The 20,102-nt window shown below is 40.1% G+C and overlaps 1 protein-coding gene and 1 long non-coding RNA gene across 6 annotated transcripts in view; one reads left to right on the top strand and one right to left on the bottom strand.

The window, feature by feature from the left end:
• Positions 1-386: 386 nt before the first annotated feature.
• Positions 387-4,958, bottom strand: LOC115225375. Its single transcript, XR_003882929.2, has 2 exons — positions 4,781-4,958; positions 387-834 (listed from the first exon to the last, which is right to left on the bottom strand). It is a non-coding gene; the product is annotated as an uncharacterized LOC115225375 (long non-coding RNA).
• Positions 4,959-8,091: 3,133 nt separating this feature from the next.
• Positions 8,092-20,102, top strand: part of LOC115225373 (E3 ubiquitin-protein ligase MIB2-like) — a 35,760-nt gene continuing 23,749 nt past the window's right edge. For all 5 annotated transcript variants that reach the window (XM_036513930.1, XM_029796325.1, XM_029796328.2 and 2 more), the window contains exons 1-2: positions 8,092-8,151; positions 18,180-18,259. The gene's annotated coding sequence lies outside the window, so the exon portion shown is untranslated. The remainder of the gene's footprint in view (positions 8,152-18,179; positions 18,260-20,102) is intronic.

The following is a 20,102-nucleotide window of genomic DNA, read 5'->3' as shown; positions in this document are numbered from 1 at the left end:
ATAGTTACCATACAAACAATTTCCTGTGGAACCACTCTTTCCCTTGACATGCAACAAGGCACAGAGACAGGCATTTAAACAAATTGGAATATATCTTCCAACACAATTCTTCTCCCGTGGTCAGCTGTAAGTTTCACTTTCTAGAGTTTGGATGAAGCCTAATGTAAAACTATTGGCTGACAGAAATAGAAACTGTATATTTACTGACAATTCTGTCCACAAGGAGGTTCTACTTGAAAACAAAATATGCATTTTAAGTATGTTTCACTAAATGGAATTACACTCTTCATTTTTGGGAACATCCCACAGGATATTTAAACTGTTTATATAACAATGGACGTATTTAGGGACATGCCGGGGCTTACAACAACAACGCCAACAACAAATGAAATTTCAATCTTTATTTCCAAAGTTAATCTCCAACAAAAAGGGAGCTAAACAAATAAAGGGATCTCCATGTGGTAAATATATCTGCTAGAATTAGTAGCCGAATCCTACTCTATTCATCACTTATCATCTTAAAGAATGACACATTAGACAAGGAAAACATGATGGTCCTGGATGGAAGGCATTTAATCATAGGTATGTGTGTGGTGAAGGTAGACTTGGGATTAAACAACAGCAATATTTACAAGAAATTCAACTGAAGTCTGATAATAAACATTCAAGCGCCGTGAAACATTCGGTTTCTAAAAGAGCTTCTTTTAATGTTTGAGGTGTACGTTTCGCTGGATCGCAACTTTGAAACCATTTGAGCAGCATCTGAGAGCCTTGTTCCAAAATGGTCAATCTTGATGATTTCCAGGTCATCTTGTGTAATTTCTAATTCCCTTCCTGCAAAAGATGCAACAAGAAATAATTGAAAAAGCATTAACGATAATATAAAACCTGTGAAATGTAAATTATAGATTTGAAAAGAAATTACGTGAATAGACGAAAGAAATACTGAAGAAACACGGAAATTAGAAGACATTGTTATCTGTTTCTAAAGATTTTGAGAAAAATAACAAACAAGTTGAAATAAAAGCTGGAATTGGAGAAAACATTTTAAAATCGAATAAAATTGAAAGTAACACATGAGAAATCTTCTGGTAAACAACTGGCAGGAGAAGTGTTTGTGTGGGCAGCAGTATACGAAAAGCTCAAGAATCAACAAAGACAACCAATAGTTACACCATTTCATCTATCCATTCAAATGCTTTGCCTTCTCTTCATAGGAAGGTTATAGGGGTAGAGTCCTCAGGCACCTCCTTCATACGATCCTATCTAAAGTAACCTTGATTAGACATTCTGAGAGGATTTCCAAGCACAACCGATTGAAACAATGGGTTTTATGCAAAACATTTTTCTTGGTTTAACCCTAGGTCTCTTGTCAGTTGTCTCAGCTCGATGAATCCCTCTTTTGATTCTTTTCTGGGACATTTTAATCACATGCCGGTAGTATTGAAGCAGCTGTGACCTCTCAATGCAGAGAAGCAGTCGTTTGGCCTGGAGACACACCCAAATTCCGAAGCTGGATGCGTTACTCCAGAGACTCTTCAGAGAAACTCAATTTCAGTCGTTTTGATAACATCCCATATTCAAAGAGTGAAATAGTCATCTGTGATGTGGTCCCTCCTATCATTAGTAAATAATTAAAGTTTATCAAAATTCAGAAATATCTCGAAAGTGGGGAATGACTTCAACGGCACAAAGTAAAAATATAACACTGTTAGGTATATTACATATTATAGAAGATACCAGCTCAAAAGTTAGTTTTTGAAATACTGATTCCTAAAAAGGAATTACTTCACTGGCTGAAGGCCACAATTTCAAAAGAATCTCCTACAGGAGAGGCCCAAGAGTAAACAAAGCAATGAGAAAAGTTTTAGTTTGTAAGCAATAACAGAACATCTACACCGTACACCTACAACACTTGGGTCCTGAAAGAATCCCTGCATCCTCAAACATCTACATCATCTGGAAAGTTATCACAATTTATATGCAGGGGAGAGAAAAGGGGTTAATAGGAATTCTATATGGTTTATCTAAACAACACAATAGGTGCAGTGGTATCACAGGCAAGTTTACAGGGAGGACGGGTTAGGGTTGGGGAAGGACTTTTTAAGTAGCAGATACACGGGATTAGTTTGTAGTAAGAACAAGTATGAAAGACCTATAGTTTCTCTAACCTAGGAGACATAATTAGAAGTGGGTGGGTGGAGGTCTATTCTCAAAGTGCAGTGCTTAGAGGAAAAATGAGATGGAAAATGTACAGGGAACTGTTATGTCTACTGACAACTAAGGGATTCTGTCTCCAACGAAGGAGAGATTGCATGATGTTATTTGTAAAGTGCAATGATGCATTTAATGTAGAGGATGCATGAAAACTGGTAAGAAATGAGGTGAGCATATTTCACTAGAATGTAATGTTAATGTGTTGAAAACCTGGGGTTAGGGAAAACTGGGTCTCAGAAGAATCTGTGATAGTGCACAATATAGTATAGATTTAGAAGGGATATGGTAAAAGAAATTTGGATAAAGAAGTGCCTGGAATTCAAGTGGAAGAAAACAAGCGATTAAACCTGACAAACAACCACAACGACTGTTGGAGAAGTCGTCTGACACATACAAACTTGGAGAAATGAACGTAATATGCTGATTATATTGGACTGGTGTTAATGGATTGATTTTTACCCCAGTATTTGACTGGTACATTTTGTATGACTGCCAGAGAGATAACAAATTGGCAATGTCCTCTCTTAATTTAGATAAATCGTTTCTATCAGCTGACTAAAGGGATTACGTTACGACCTCTTGAATCTGGGGACTAGATTTGAACCTTTCACCTCTGATTATATACACACACACATATATAATTTTTGCCGCTTTTTATAGAGATAAAGAGGGTTTATAAGGCTGCAAAAAGGAAGTGCTCATGTGTAATTGAGACAGAGAGAGATAAAGAAACATCGATCAGAGAAGAAACATGAAATTCGAGTCAACAACTTTATACATAACACCGTCTCTTATCAAACATTTGATCAGATCTAAATACTACCCTGGCCTTTAAACATAAAAAGAATACATATATAAAAAAAAATACAGAAGGTAAAAAATATACATGCAAATAAAAATACAGATATACAGAATGGCTTATCAAGAAGGTTTATATAATTGGCTAAGAATTCTAAAGTGTGTCGTGCGACTAAAAACCTAAAAAATATCAATTGACTAAAAAGATTTTTTTATTCCACTCAAACAAAAAAAGAAGAAAGTCAAAATAGTTCATTTCATAAAAACCATGGGGTACTACTTGAGAACAGTGGTCCCGGTGCGCGCACTCGCATTAGCTAGTCATGACTAGTCGATCTTTTCTTTGCGTTTTTGAGTTTTATTTACTTTGCTTTAAAAAATTATTTATTTTGTGTCCGTGCTATCTAGTCGTGACTAGTCGATCCTACAACGACTTCCTAGCAAAGTAAATAAAACACAAAATAAATAAGTTTTTGGATCTTTTCGGTTTGAACGGCAGTTTTTTGTAGCGGTGTCATATGAAATTGTCACCCATAATTATGACCCTAGTATCAATCTATTGCATTTCAATCTGTTTTAGGGTTAAGGGTGGGTGGAAGGATAACTTTTTTGTTCAGAAATGTAAATAAATAGGCGCAGGAGTGGCTGTGTGGTAAGTAGCTTGCTTACTTACCACATGGTTCCGGGTTCAGTCCCACTGCGTGGCACCTTGGGCAAGTGTCTTCTACTATTGAGAAAATTCTATATGTTGTAAGATATTTCGACTTTAATTTCGAGCATTTCAGCAATTTTAACATTCCGTGCTGTATGAATATGTCCCTCGTTTAAGAAACAGATTGGGTTTATTTACATTTGTGAAGAAAAAAAGATACCCTTCTCCTTCCTCCAACCCTAACCCTAACCATAACTCTAAACCTAACCCTAAAATAGATTGAAATGCAATAGATCGATACTAGGGTCATAACCATGGGTGACAATTTCATTTGACACCGCTACAAAAAATCCCATTTTCCGTAGCGAGGGAGATAGATAGACAGAGAGGGAGATAGAAAGAGAGAGAGGGAGATAGATAGAGAGAGGGGGAAATGGATAGAGAGAGAGAGAGATAGATAGCTAGAGAGAGAGGAGATAGCTAGCTAGAGAGAGAGGGAGATAAATAGATAGAGAGAGAGAGGGGGAGATAGATAGCTAGAGAGAGAGAGAGGAGATAGATAGATGGAGAGAGAGAGATAATAGATAGAGAGAGAGGAGATAAATAGATAGAGAGAGAGAGAGGGAGATAGATAGCTAGAGAGAGAGGAGATAGATAGATAGATAGAGAGAGAGGAGATAAATAGATAGAGAGAGATAGGGAGATAGATAGATAGAGAGGGAGATAGATAGAGAAAGAGAAAGACAGATAGAAAGATAACGAGGTAGATAGAGAGAGAGAGAGAAAGATAGAGAGAACGATAGAGAGAGAAATAGTATGTAAATAGAGAGAGAGAGAGCAGAGAGAGAGCAGATATATGAATAGATAGAGACAGATATAGATAGGTAGGCAGAGAGGCAGGCAGAGAGACATTTAAAAGCATGGATGTCAGTGTATATACAACTGAATCTACGTTCGTGATTTCATCAATTTGTCTGTTTATGTCTGGGTAACGAATCTCTATGTTGTATTGTAACATAACAATAATATATAAACATGCATCTATCCACCTATCCATACACAGATACGTAAACTCTATCTTATGACAAGATATAAGACAAGAAAAATCTGTACCTTGCAGAAAGACAGAATATTTCCAGGTGTAGGACTCCCAAAAGCCATTTCATTCTGGCTCTGGGTCGCGCGGATGAATAAATTGTATTCAGTTCTTAAGAATATATTTAATGTTAAGCAGGAGGTCATTCAGGGCAGCCAATAAAGCGACTCATTGTATTTTCTCTTTGTTGGTTGCCTTTCATTCTTATCTCTCAATATTCTGTCACTCCTTCACTCAGAGGAATTTCTGAAATTACAGCTGTGACCTAGTTTTACCTTAATTGTCCAAAGAGCTATGTGTATATGTATGGGTGTGACAGAGAGAGAGAGAGAGAGAGAGATAGGAAGAGAGAAAGGGTGGGCAACACCTACGCATGTTGATTGTATATTATTAACCCATTGAAATCGTTTTGGATTTCGTGAGCAATAAAAGCCGAACACATTTTGTTGTTAAAGGCGCGTTGCGGTTTTATTGGCCTACGTCTATGCATTGTAGTAACATGATCATACACACACACACACACACACACACACACAGACAACACAATTCACACACAGACATACTTGTGTATTATGTATATATAGATACGTGTGTGTGTGTGTGTGTGTGTGTGTGTGTGTATTATACACGCATGGCAGAAACGTTAGCAGTCTGGGCGAAATGCGTAGCCGTATTTCGTCTGTCGTTACGTTGTGAGTTCAAATTCCGCCGAGGTCGACTTTGCCTTTCAGCCTTTTGGGGTCGGTAAATAAAGTACCAGTTACGCACTGGTGTCTGTCCCCTCTATGTTTGGCCCTTTGTGGGCAATAAGAAATATATATGTATATGTATATACTCTCTTTCTCTTTTACTCTCTTTACACCGCCTTTAGTCGAGCAAATCGACCCCGGGACTTATTCTTTGTAAGCCCAGTACTTATTCTATCGGTCCCTTTTGCCGAACCGCTAAGTGACGGGGACGTAAACACACCAGCAACGGTTGTCAAGCAATGCTAGGGGAACAAACACAGACACACAAACACACACATACACACACACACACATATATATATATATATACATATATATATACGACAGGCTTCTTTCAGTTTCCGTCTACCAAATCCACTCACAAGGCATTGGTCGGCCCAGGGCTATAGCAGAAGACACTTGCCCAAGGTGCCACGCAGTGGGACTGAACCAGTGGTTGGTTAGCAAGCTACTTACCACACAGCCACTCCTGCGCTTACATATATATATATATATATATATATATATATATATATATATAATATATAATATAATATATATACGTATGTTGTGTGGTGTGAGAGAGAGAGAGAGAGAGTGTGTGTATGGTTAATGAATATATTCAATGAGATACAATATTTCAAATAAATGCTCTTGGTAGGGAAATGTCTAAAGCATTAAAGATGTTTAGACATAATATATTTTTATATATATGGATATATATTATATATAATATATATATATAATATATGATATATATATATGTGTGTGTGTGTGTGTGTGTGGTGTGTGTGTGTGTGTGTGTGTATGTGTGTGTGTGTGTGTGTATATATATATATTTAATAATATAAGGTAATAATTGTTAATTTTAAAAAAACAACATTTATTCCGGTAGATTCGGTATGTAAATATAACTATTATCGGTAGGAACTTTTTTTAAAAAATTATATATATATATAAAAGAGCAAGTAACAGGTTGCTTAGCCACATACCGAAAAAAATAGAAATAGCAGTCAAGACCGTTTATTTCTATTTTATACAAATATAACTCCACATATAACTCCATATACATGTATGTGGAGTTATATTTGTATAAAATAGAAATAACGGTCTTTGACTGCTATTTCTAGTGGAGTTATATTTGTATAAGATAGAATAAACGGTCTTTGACTGCTATTTCTATTTTTTACGGTATGTGGCTAAGCAACCTGTTGCTTGCTCTTTTATATATATATATAAATTTTTTAAAAGGTCCTACCGATAATAGTTATATTTACATACCGAAATCTACCCGGGAATAATTGTTGGTTTTTTAAAATTAATTAATATTTACCCTTATATTATTAAATATATATATACACACACACACACACACACATACATACACACACACACACCATACACACACACACATACACACACACACACACACACACACACACAACACACATACACACACCACACACACATACACACACACACTCATACACACACACCACCACACGCACACATACATACACACACACACACCACACACACACACACACCCACACCCACATATATATATATATATATATATATATATATTTGTAAAAATGAAGTCGAAAATGCTGCTGTATTATACAATTTTTAATGTTAATATACATTATAACATGTTTCAGTTCCTGAAATGAACCTTATCAAAAAAAGTTATATATAAAAAGAGACAGCTCATACCGTCAAACACAAGAAATTCATTTATAATACACAACGGAGTCAGACATCTTAGAGTTCATGTATAGTTGATATATAGTTTGAAGTATATGTTCAAAGTGTTCGATGCAGTGGCCCACGGTGGCGATACGTATTCAATACAAAAAACAGATCAAAGTGGTGGAAAGCGGTCATACAGAATTTGATGTTTCCGAAAGAGCGAGGAATTCATTTTAACCTTAAGCAATTGTGATGACCCATGGTGGAAGTTCGCTGGGTGGTATATATATATATATATATATATATATATATATATATATATATATACATATATATAAAACTATATTATGTCTAAATATCTTTAATGCTTTAGACATATATGTGTGAGTTTATATTCGTATAAAATAGACTAAAGTGGTTAGGAATGTGCTCTGGCTTGGTGCAGGTGCTCTGGCTTTCCGCACCTGGCGTTTCTGTTCTGCTGACTGAATCCGTCTCTCCTCAGCTGTCTAGGCTCCTGTGGTGGTTACGCTGCGCCAGGATATATATATATATATATAAAGGAGAGAGAGATAGAATAGCGAGCGAGAGAGAGAGAGAGAGAGAGAGAGAAGGTGACATAGAATTATACACATATTTATGTGGGAGATATATGTGTATGCGTGTGTGTATGTATGTATATGAGAGAATCCTTATAGAGTGTGAAGTCCTCAGAGAAAGAGGGAAGAGAGAGAAGGAGAGAGAGAGGGGGGAGGAATTACATTGGGAAAGATGCTTTCTAAACAAAGAATGTAAATATTAGAAACTTTGAAATGAAAGAAAAGTATTTTAGATCAAAATAAAATTTGGAGAGTTATCTCCACTTACTTGCCATCTCCTATCCGACCTTTAATCTACTTCCGGCAACAGAAAATTTGAAATTAATTGGGACCCCGGGTACGTTGCTACCGGTTCAAAACTAAACTGAGGTAAGGCATTTTAATTTCATTTGGGGCCATTTAACGCTTCAATGAACATCCTTTCATCTGTCTGTGTGTCTATAAATTAATGATACGATATTAATTATCGTAAATGTGCGTGATCCAATTAGGAAATTAATGATTTTGTTTTTCGTTACGAAACTTACAAGGGCGTGGCCGCTTTGTTGGGGGACAGAGGTGGAGGTAACACAGAGTAGGGTCTCTATTAAGTCAGCCTGAAATGGTAGGGTTTTGTGTATATGTTTTAACAAGGGTGGATTTCTGCGCTGTGGAAACTGGGTACCATTTAATTAAGAAGAGTGGTCCTGGTGCGCGCACTCGCGTACTCGCGCATCCGCGCTAGCTAGTCGTGACTAGTCGATCCTACAACGACTACCTAGCAAAGTAAATGAAACGCAAAAACACAAAGTAAAGATCGACTAGCTAGCTCGGATGCGCTAGTACGCGATTGCGCGCACCGGGACCACTCTTCTTAGGTAGTACTCTATAAATTAATGTGTGTCTATAAATTAAAAGTGAATTTGTGTGTGTGTGTGTAAAAGTTTCATGTATATATTATCTGTAACAGTAACTCCCTCCCACTCCTTTTGCTGTTTTAGCTTTCTTTCTGACCTGTCCATAAATTATCTTTACAACTTCCACACTTCCGAACTTCAAATTGTAAACCCAGTGTTTATTTCAATGCCTCCGCTTCCTCCCTCTGTTATTTTTCTTTTAGCCTATGTTATTAAGTCTGCTATGCGTATGTATGCATGTATGTGTGTGTATAATATATACTAGCAGCCACCCGGCCTTTGTCTCGGCGTGTAGTGTACACAAATGTATTCATAAAACATCTTTCGTAATGCTTATGTATTAAGATCTTAGTTAAAGATTACTAGTAGATACTCTTCACAAGTAAAAGTTCTACATTCCAACCTTAAGTAAACACACGCACAGACACACACACACATAAATTTACAGTAAACAAAAGACGAAGACAGGTGAGGGCACAACAAGAAGGTGTATTCCCTTGACGCTCGGGAAAAATTGGGAAGTCGGTTAATATAGGGCGTAACAAATATCAGAAAATCAAAAAAAAATGTGTGTAATAGGTGTAAAACAACTTCCTATGAACGAATATGAAAAAAAAAATTCGCGCACGCGAAAGGGGAGTGGGGAGAGGCCTCGGAAAATTCACATCGGGAAGTTCCGAAAGCGTCTGAGGAGCTGACCCGGGCACCAAAACAAAAAAAAAATAGTGTAATATGTGTAAAACAACTTGCTCTAAACGAATATGAAAAAAAAAAATGCGCTCTCGCGAAAGAGGGGTGGGGGAGAGGCCTCGGAATATTTATATCGGGAATTTCCGAAAGCGTCTGAACCGGGCACAAAAACAAAAACAAAACAGCGTAATAGGTGTAAAACAACTTGCTCTAAACGACTATCATGAAAAAAATGCGCGCTCGCGAAAGGGGGGTGGGGGAGAGGCTTCGGAAATTTCACATCTTCAGTCCACGGCCTTTAAACTAAGAAAAAATAGTGTAATTGGTGTAAAACTACTTGTTCTAAACGAGTATCAAGAACACACACTCACACATGAATCATAACTCCGTATTTCGCAAAAAAAAAATAAAGAGAAGAAATTCTGGAAAAAGTGAAGAAATGTTGGATCTCCGCCATGTGAATCAAAATACGTGTCAGAAACATCTTGAAATACTACAGAAATTATGTTACGAAAATGATAATGTATACATACCTCTTTGAGTGGTCCATCGATAATGATGATAAAGAAATGAGTTGGATTTGAACTCAGAATATTGACTAACACAACTACATACTACAAGACTCAAAATATTCAGCCAAGTCACCACCCTTTAACTAGCAATAATAATAACATCAATAACATAACAGCCAAAAGATTTATTTGTTCTGAAAATAACAATCATAGTAAATAAATATGTTCTTAATATTCACATTCATGTGCACAGTTAAACACACTTACATATAAACAGTCACGCATGCATAATACAGAACGGAACACATAAATGAAGGATGCATTACTTAGTATATATTACATCTAGAGAATTTTGATTAATAAGTCAAATATGCAAATTATAAAGATAATTAATTGCTTTACTAAACAGTGTTGTAAAGGTGAAAGAATAAATTGGGAAAAAAATACACGCCAAAACTAATTAATAAAGGATATTAGGGAAGGATTGACACAAAATAATAATTTTTTCTGTCTCTTTTTTTCTGATAAATGCATCTTAATAAGTGAAAAGAATTGCATATATCTGAACTATTTCAAAGAAAAGCATAAATTTAATGTTAAAATAGCTTTAACCAAGGAATGAGATCCAACATTTCTTCACTTTTTCCAGAATTTCTTCTCTTTATTTTTTTTTTTTTGCGAAATACGGAGTTTATGATTCATGTGTGAGTGTGTGTTCTTGATACTCGTTTAGAACAGTAGTTTTACACCAATTACACTATTTTTTCTTAGTTTAAAGGCCGTGGACTGAAGATGTGAAATTTCCGAAGCCTCTCCCCCACCCCCCTTTCGCGAGCGCGCATTTTTTTCATGATAGTCGTTTAGAGCAAGTTGTTTTACACCTATTACGCTGTTTTTGTTTCTGTTTTTGTGCCCGGGTCAGCTCCTCAGACGCTTTCGGAACTTCCCGATGTGAATTTTCCGAGGCCTCTCCCCCACCCCCCTTTCGCGTGCGCGAATTTTTTTTTTCATATTCGTTCATAGGAAGTTGTTTTACACCTATTACACACATTTTTTTTTTGATTTTCTGATATTTGTTACGCCCTATATTAACCGGGAAGTCTTTGATGTTTAGAACCTACGCTCTTCGACAGAAAGGATTGAGGGGGGAAATGGAGAGGGAACGAAAATAAAGGAGAGAGAGAAAATGTGTAGGAATTAACGGTTGAACATGATGAAATTCCTGGAAGAACGAGTTTGAGATAAAGGGGGCAAATAATGCTGCCCCTGCTGAACTAGGTTGCGTAAGGGCGACTGTGCATTTAAGAAGGATGTGTGGGTGTGCATGTGTAAAAGGGGACGAGTGCGTGTGAATGTATGTGTAGGGGAGCTTAAAATTATGTGGGTCTGCGTGTACGTAAGGGAGCGCATGTGTGTGTATATGTAGAAGTATCCTAATGTGGGCATTGTGTAGAATGGTGTTTCGTGTATTTGTATGTGTGTGAAGCTGCATATAGCATGTGCTTGTGTGTGTGTATGCAAACGGTTGTGTGTAGCAGTTAATGTGTGTTTGTTTGAATGGTGTGTGCACATGTATATACGTCAGTGCATGTGTGTAGGAGCTGTTGTGTGCATGATGGTGTGTGGTTTGGGCAGTGAGCTGAACAGTGTGCAGGGGTGTTCTGTTAGTGGTGTGGTGGTGATGTTACTCGTGAGTGTATATATATATATATCGGCCAGGCTGTCTGGTACCGATTTGGCTCCGCTACCCATAAAATTTGCTCCCTTCCTCTCCTGCTCTCCTATTTTTTCTGTTCTAAACATTTTTATTAAATCATCTTCACATCTGACTGGAGGTCTTCCTGAGTGGTCACTTCCGTTTGCACGGGTACCACCATACAACTGCACAGGTCCACCGATGGTCTGTGAACCTTGCGACATGACCAGCCCATTGTAGATTTACTTAGTGGTTTTCGGCGATGATGTCCTTCACTTCAGATCTATTCCAGATTTCCTCATTCCATGTGTGATCTCTTAGCCAGATTCCCAACATCAGCGTTACAACATAACGCTGACAGTGGAGATCACCGATCACCTGTAGACCATTGCTGGACGAACTGGATTCGAGAGGTTCGGCACTCGGCTTGAAGATCAACTGTATGAAAACCAAGTACATAGGGTCTGAAGGCGTATCAATCGGTCATCTAGCAGTCGGAAGCGACGAAATAGAAGAGGTGGACAGCTATGTCTATCTCGGTCAAGAAGTGACTAGAGGTGAAAGATGGAGAATGAGATGTTGCGAAGGTTAAGAGCAGGATGGAGAGCTTTCACCTCACTGAAGGATGTGCTGAAGGTATATTTATATATACATATACAAGGAACACACTCACAGGCAAGGAACACAGGTACAAGATTTTTGGGCAGGGAACACTGACGGGGTCGGGGGCGTGGGTATACTTCTTGCGGAGAAATGGGTAGATAAGGTAATCGAGGTAGTCAGAGTAAGTGACAGAGTAATTAAAATTAGATTAGTCATTCACCATAGTTCAGCTACCATCATCTCGGCATATGCCCCTCAACCAGGGCTACCGGAAGGACAAAAAGACCAATTCTATGACACCCTATTGCGGACTACCTCGTTGACATATGACAGTGACCTTCTCTTCGTGGCAGGGGATTTTAATGGACATGTTGGTCGGTATGTCGGGGGCTTCCATGGCGTTCATGGAGGCTACGGTTTTGGCTCTCGTAATGAGGAGGGAACCAGGCTGCTGGAGTTCTGCGATGCAAATGACCTTATGGTCTGCAATACCAACTTCAGGAAACCCACCTCTCACCTAGTCACCTACCGTTCTGGCAGACACACTAGCCAGATTAACTACATCCTTGCCAGAAAAAGGGAAAGAGGGCTGCTTACAAATGCCAAAACCTTTCCAGGCGAAGAATGTACTCCTCAACATAGATTAGTAGTTAGCGACTTCAGGATCAGAGCTAAATGGTTGCCCAGAAGAAGACCAGCTTGGAGGAGAAGGGTCTGGAAGCTTAAAGATCCTGCAAATGGACAGAGATTTAGAGACATATTACTCGAAGCCTTTGACAAAATAGAAGGGGATATAGCTTCATTTAATGTGGAAGACAACTGGAGATTTCTACGGGACAATCTGCTGACAGCCACTGACCAGATCTGTGGATGGAGCAAAGTACCAGCTCGACCCAGAGTAACATGGTGGTGGAACACTGTGGTTGACAGGGCTATTAGACAAAAGAGACAGGCTTGGAAGGACTGGAAGAACGGTGGTAGCAGGGAATTGTATCAGACAGCCAGAAGGGAAGCTAGGAGACAGGTTTATTTAGCCAGAGGGGAAGCGGATAAGAAAAAATTTGCCAATGTTCTGAGCCGTGAGGATAAAAGACTTGAGGTATTTCATGTTGCAAGACAGTGTGTGAGAGAGAATCGTGATGTGGTAGGAGAGAAGTGTGTTCGCACGGATGATGGTTCACTTGCGCTAAATGAGGATGCAAAGAGAGAGGTTTGGAGATGCCACTATGAAAGGTTGCTGAATAAAGAAAATGAATGGGATAAAGAGAGTCTGCCGAATGTCAACCCAACAGAGGGACCAGCCATCCGAGTTGAAAATTCTTTGGTAGTTAAAGCAATTAGAAGCATGAAGACAGGGAAAGCCCCAGGCCCATCAGGAATTACTGCAGAGATGCTCAAAATATCTGGCAGTGTCGGCTATAACCTAGTCACCCGTATAGTCAACCAGGTGATACACGAAGGAGTCATACCGAATGACTGGTGTGGCAGCATACTAGTCAACTGCTACAAAGGTAAAGGTGATGCCCTAGATACAAATAATTACAGAGGTATCAAGCTGTTGGATCAGGTGATGAAGGTTACGGAGAGGGTCATAGCCCAACTAATTAGAGAGAGAGTTAGTTTAGATGAGATGCAGTTTGGGTTCGTGCCAGGGAAAAGTACCTCTGATGCTATATTCCTGGTAAGGCAGCTGCAGGAGAAATACTTAGCCAAAGATAAGCCCCTGTACCTGGCTTTCGTTGACATGGAGAAAGCCTTTGATAGGGTCCCCCGATCCCTTATCTGGTGGTCAATGAGGAAACTAGGGATAGATGAATGGCTGGTGAGGGCTGTGCAAGCCATGTACAGAGATGCCGTAAGTAAGGTTAGGGTTGGCAACATGTACACAGAAGAATTCAAAGTAGAGGTTGGGGTCCACCAGGGTTCAGTGCTCAACCCCCTCCTATTTATCATAGTCCTCCAGGCAATTACGGAGGAATTCAAGACAGGTTGCCCCTGGGAGCTCCTCTATGCTGACGACCTTGCTCTAATTGCTGAGTCACTATCAGAACTGGAGGAGAAGTTCCAGGTGTGGAAGGAGGGCCTAGAATCGAGGGGCCTTAGAGTCAATCTAGCTAAAACCAAAGTCGTAATAAGTTGGAAGGTAGACAATCCACAAATGTCTTCAGGAAGATGGCCCTGTTCAATCTGTAGAAAAGGTGTGGGTAGAAACTCTATAAGATGTACCCAGTGTAAGCTATGGACACATAAGAGGTGCAGCAATGTCAAAGGTAGGCTAACTGGGAAGATAGTTTTTGTATGTGGCAGATGCTCGGGAGCATTAACCTCCGAAAATCTGCAGAAAACAACTTCCGTCACTTTCCAGGGGAAAAAAACTATAAGTTGTTGATAGCTTCCGTTATCTAGGTGACCAAGTCAGTTGTGGGGGTGGGTGCGCTGAAAGTGTAACTGCTAGAATAAGAATAGCCTGGGCAAAGTTTAGGGAGCTCTTACCTCTGCTGGTGACTAAAGGCCTCTCGCTCAGAGTAAAAGGCAGACTGTATGATGCAGGTGTACGAACAGCCATGCTACATGGCAGTGAAAAATGGGCCGTGACTGCTGAGGACATGCGTAAGCTTGTGAGGAATGAAGCCAGTATGCTCCGATGGATGTGTAATGTCAGTGTACATACTCGACAGAGCGTTAGTACCTTGAGAAGCATTAGTTGTACCTAAGAAGCATCAGTTGTGGTGTGCAAGAGAGATGATTGCTCTGGTATGGTCATGTGGCGAGAATGGATGAAGATAGGTGTGTGAGAAAGTGCCAATCCCTAGCAGTTGAGGGAACCCGTGGAAGAGGTAGACCCAGGAAAACCTGGGACGAGGTGGTGAAGCACGACCTTCGAACTTTAGGCCTCACTGAGGAAATGACCAGCGACCGAGACCTTTGGAAATATTCTGTACGTGAGAAGACCAGGCAGGTCAAGTGAGCCCAGCCCACTTATGCATGCCTTTCCTCCCTTGGACACAAAGACCTGTTGAGGCAAGCGAAGTCGATATAGAACCTCATCCGATGACAGACACCCATGCCAACCCCCTTTGCTTGCGAAGACATGTTGGGGCAAGCGAAATCGAAATAGAAATCGAATTGAACCAGCCAGGATCCCTGGTCTGGTGGTACGTAAAAAGCACTATCCGACTCGTGGCCGATGCCAGCGCCGCCTCGACTGGCCTCCGTGCCGGTGGCACGTAAAATACACCAATCCGACCGTGGCCGTTGCCAGCCTCGCCTGGCACCTGTGCAGGTGGCACGTAAAAAGCACCCACTACACTCATGGAGTGGTTGGTGTTAGGAAGGGCCTCCAGCTGTAGAAACATTGCCAGATAACACTGGAGTCTGGTGCAGCCTTCTGGCTTCCCAGATCCCCGGTCGAACTGTCCAACACATGCTAGCATGGAGAACGGACGTTAAACGATGATGATGATGATGATCACACACACACACACATATATATATATATCATCATCATCATCATCATCATTTAGCGTCCGTTTTCCATGCTAGCATGGGTTGGACGGTTCAACTGGGGTCTGGGGAGCCCGATGGCTGCACCAGGCCAGTCAGATCTGGCAGTGTTTCTACAGCTGGATGCCCTTCCTAACGCCAACCACTCCGAGAGTGTAGTGGGTGATTTTATGTGCCACCGACACAGGTGCCAGACGAGGCTGGCGAACGGCCACGCTCGGATGGTGTTTTTATGTGCCACCGACACAGGTGCCAGACGAGGCTGGCAGACGGCCACGCTCGGATGGTGTTTTTATGTGCCACTGACACAGGTGCCAGATGAGGCTGGCGGACGGCCACGATCGGATGGTGTTTGTTACGTCCCCAAAGCACGGAGGCCAGTCTATGCGGTACTGGCTACAGCCACGTTCGGATGATTTTCTTGTGTGCCACCGGCACTGGTACCACAAAGATACAAATTCCATTGATGTTCATCTATTTTGATTTGATTTGATTTGATTTGATTTGATTTGATTTGATTTTCACTTGCCTCAACAGGTCTTCACAAGTGTCACAGGAAGGAAGGAAGGTATGCACAGGTGGACTGGTACCACAAAGATACAAATTCCATTGATGTTCATCTATTTTGATTTGATTTGATTTGATTTGATTTGATTTTCACTTGCCTCAACAGGTCTTCACAAGTGTCACAGGAAGGAAGGAAGGTATGCACAGGTGGACTGACTACGTCCCAAGTAGGGGCCACGGGTTATGGCCTGACTAGTCTTGCCGGGTCTTCGGTTGGTGTTTTTATGTGCCACCGACACAGGTGCCAGATGAGGCTGGCGAACGGCCACGATCGGATGGTGTTTGTTATGTGCCCACGTCACAGAGGCCAGTCGATGCGGTACTGGCTACGGCCACATTCGGATGGTTTTCTTGTGTGCCAACGGTACTGGTACCACAAAGATACAAATTCCATTGATGTTCATCTATTTTGATTTGGTTTGATTTGATTTGATTTGATTTGATTTGATTTTCACTTGCCTCAACAGGTCTATATAATCATGTAGTCAAATGATCAAATACACTGTCAGATGTTACACATCACTTGTCACAATGTGCTTTGCATCGTTTTACGTTTTGAATGATGCCACTCCACTGGTTAGGAAAGGAGGCGAACATTCGGATGTCTTGGGAAAGGAAGGGCATTGCAAGAATCAAACCCACGATCTAGCTATTGTGAGGGTAACACCCGAATCACTATGCCATACAGCTACTCACACATGCACATGAGTATACACATACATAGACTTATATATGTACGTTTATGCATATAAAGCAATCATTTTACACCTTTTCTCCATACTACCATGGGTTGTATGAGTATATTATCAATCCATTCTTTTTGCATATGGATCCCCTTCATTTTATTAACCCTTACCTGTTGTTCAAGGGATCCCTTATTCCAATGGTTTGTCTATTAACAGGGAAAATGATAATCTAATCGTTCATAGCTGAGCAATTTTCAGTAAAAGCAAATGGAAACATACAAACACACACACATACACACAAACACACACATATATATGTATGCACACATACACACACACATATATGTATGCACACGTACACACACACACACACAAGCACTTCATTTTGGCAGTTTATTTCACTGGTCCTCAGATTTTGTCCAGCAGTGTACGATGTGCTTCTCACAGATTATCTCTATTTAATCCACTCAGAAGTCTTGATTAGTCATGGGATTTAGAAGAAGGTACTTGCCCAAGGTGTCATACAGTGGGTCAAAACTTTTGGTTGGCGTTTGGAAGGTCATCCAGCAGTAAAATACCTGATAAAATAGACAGTAGCCCAGGGTAGTTTTTTCTACCTGTATGGCTCCTGTCGTCCATCTTACTCATGAAGGCATGGAAGGTGGACGGTATGCGGTTATGATGATGATGATGATGTTAGTATATATATATATACGTATACACATAATGGAAATTTATTAAATAATTATGAAGTAGTCATAAAGATATTTGCAAAAGTTTATTAAGTAAGCGCTTGTTGATAGTGTCTGTCGAAATATTAGCAAAGTAGATGAGATCAAATCAAAGATCAATACAGGACGTTTTATTGAACAAACTCCGTTTCATTGATTCTTTTACTAGTTTTCATAAATTTGCTTTTCTTTAGAGAATCAATTTGTTTTTTTATATAAAGTGTCCCCCACCCTAGCTGGAGTATGATCCACAGATTTATAGCTCAAGATGTAAGCAGAGGAATGTAGCTAACCTAAAGACACAACTCAATGACTGTTGTTAGGCTTATTAGTGTCAAGAAGAACATTCAGCTATGAATAATACTTTAGATAAACTGAAGTTTACAATATCAATGTTATCTTATGCAAGATTTTAGAACCATCAACTTCTGTTTATTGTTGTTTAACTTATTTTATAAGTTTTTTTAAAACTGTTTTGTTTTCTTTCTTTTTCGACTGATTTTATTCAAAAGACATAGCGAATATCAGACAGAAAATTTCGGAGGATGACATTGAAGGGTTTAAAAAATTAATAAGAAAGGATCCAACAATAGTAAGTTGTTCTGTTTATTGCCTTCTCAAATTTGATTGTTTATTATTTTATACACAATATGAAATGTTTTATACACAATATGAAAAGTAGCCACATATATTGTTCCATGATATTTCATTTCTTTCTTCACTCTTTTCTCTAATCCTCATCATCGACATTTTTCCCTGTCATCTGTAGTGGAGGAATTTAAAGTAGCGAAATGTAATGTAATGATGTACAGAGACTCTAAGGACGAGCTTGTCAGACATGCAGGTATTACCACAAAGTGTGGGCAACTACCACCGCTGTCGCTCAGGCTGAAGGCATGCTGGAGCTACGCGCCATAATTGGAGCTACATGTTGGGGTCGCAAGGGACTTGGGTCTTCCTATTTCCAACAATAGAAGAAAGCAGACACCAGGGAGAGGCGGGCTATGACTCAGAAAGCAATGTGGAACCAGGAGGAAGCTAAAAGGAAATCAAGAGCTGTGGAGTTGGTATCTCTGGGTGTATGGACTAAATGGGATCTCCCTGAGAGGAAGCTCACATGGACTGACCTGTGGAGGCTGGAACCTTTGCACATCTCCTTCCTGCATCGAGCGGTGTATGACACACTCCCGACACCATCAAACCTGCACAGATAAGGTTTGAGGGAAGACCAGCTGCGTAGACTTTGTGGGAAAGGGGCACTCTGGCACACATCTTGGCAGGGTGAAGAATAACACTTTCTCAAGGCAGATACAAATACTTGCTCACAACCTGGAGCAGTAAAGGTGTAAGAAACATCATCACCAAGGGAAGATATCTGCCACAATTAAGTTCGTGAAAGAGGGAGAAAAACCAGTAAAGCCAGCAAAAGCAAAACATAGCTTGCTGCAAGGGTCTCAACCATGGGATATGAAGGTAGACTTAGGGAAGAGATTGCAGTTTCCCCAGGTTGTCCATACAACCCTGAGGCCTGATGTGGTCCTGTGGTCTGAAAAGGCTGAGAAAATTATCATAATTGAACGAACAGTCACGTGGGGAGCGGGTTGTAACGAGGCCCATGAACGGAAGTGTGACAGATATAAGAACATTCTGCAGAATTGCAGGGAGAAGGTATGGCAGGTATGGATTTTCCTAGTGGAGGTTGGCTGTAGGGAATTCTTTGTCCAGTCGGCATGGAGGATTTTTACAGCAACTGTAATGAGAGGTAAGGAGGGAAGAGTGGGTGTGCACGGATGGGAGAGGCAACTGAAAGAGCCTTTTGCTGGCTTTGGTGTAAGAGAGAAGATTAACGCTGGAAGGCTTGAGGAGTTGAGGAGCAGTGAATTGGCCACCTCTGTTGACCCACCAATGGTAGGGTGTTACGTTTCAGAGTCGAAACATCCGATGAACGAGGGATAACATCTGACAACATTGGTTTCTCCTGGACAAGGCAACCATTCACTTTGGTGAATAGATAAAGCACATCCTTATGGGTGTTATTAACTCTTATATATATATATATATATATGTATGTATGTGTGTGTATACTGCCAAGCAGATGTGTGTGTATTATTGAGTGGGGTTTGTGTGTATGCATGTGTATCTATGTTAGTGTGTGTCCCCAACTGCTAATTGATAACCGGTGTTGGTGTATTTGCATCCCTGTTACTTAGCACTTAAGCAAAAGAGGGCTAGAGGTTGCTGCTCATCAGACAGAAAAGGTACCACACATAAAAGACAAAATCAAGGAGGAGCCCCAGCATGGCCACAGTCTCATGACTGAAACAAGCAGAAGAGAGAAAGAAAAAGAAAGAGAAAAAAGAAGAGAGGAAGAGAAAAATAGAAGAAAGAAAAGAAAATATAGAGAGAACTATAGAGAAGACGAAAAGAGAAAAGAA

Source organism: Octopus sinensis, linkage group LG27 (assembly GCF_006345805.1).
Source record: "Octopus sinensis linkage group LG27, ASM634580v1, whole genome shotgun sequence".
NCBI classification, from domain to species: Eukaryota; Metazoa; Mollusca; class Cephalopoda; order Octopoda; family Octopodidae; genus Octopus; species Octopus sinensis.
This window is presented reverse-complemented; position numbering and strand designations above follow the sequence as displayed.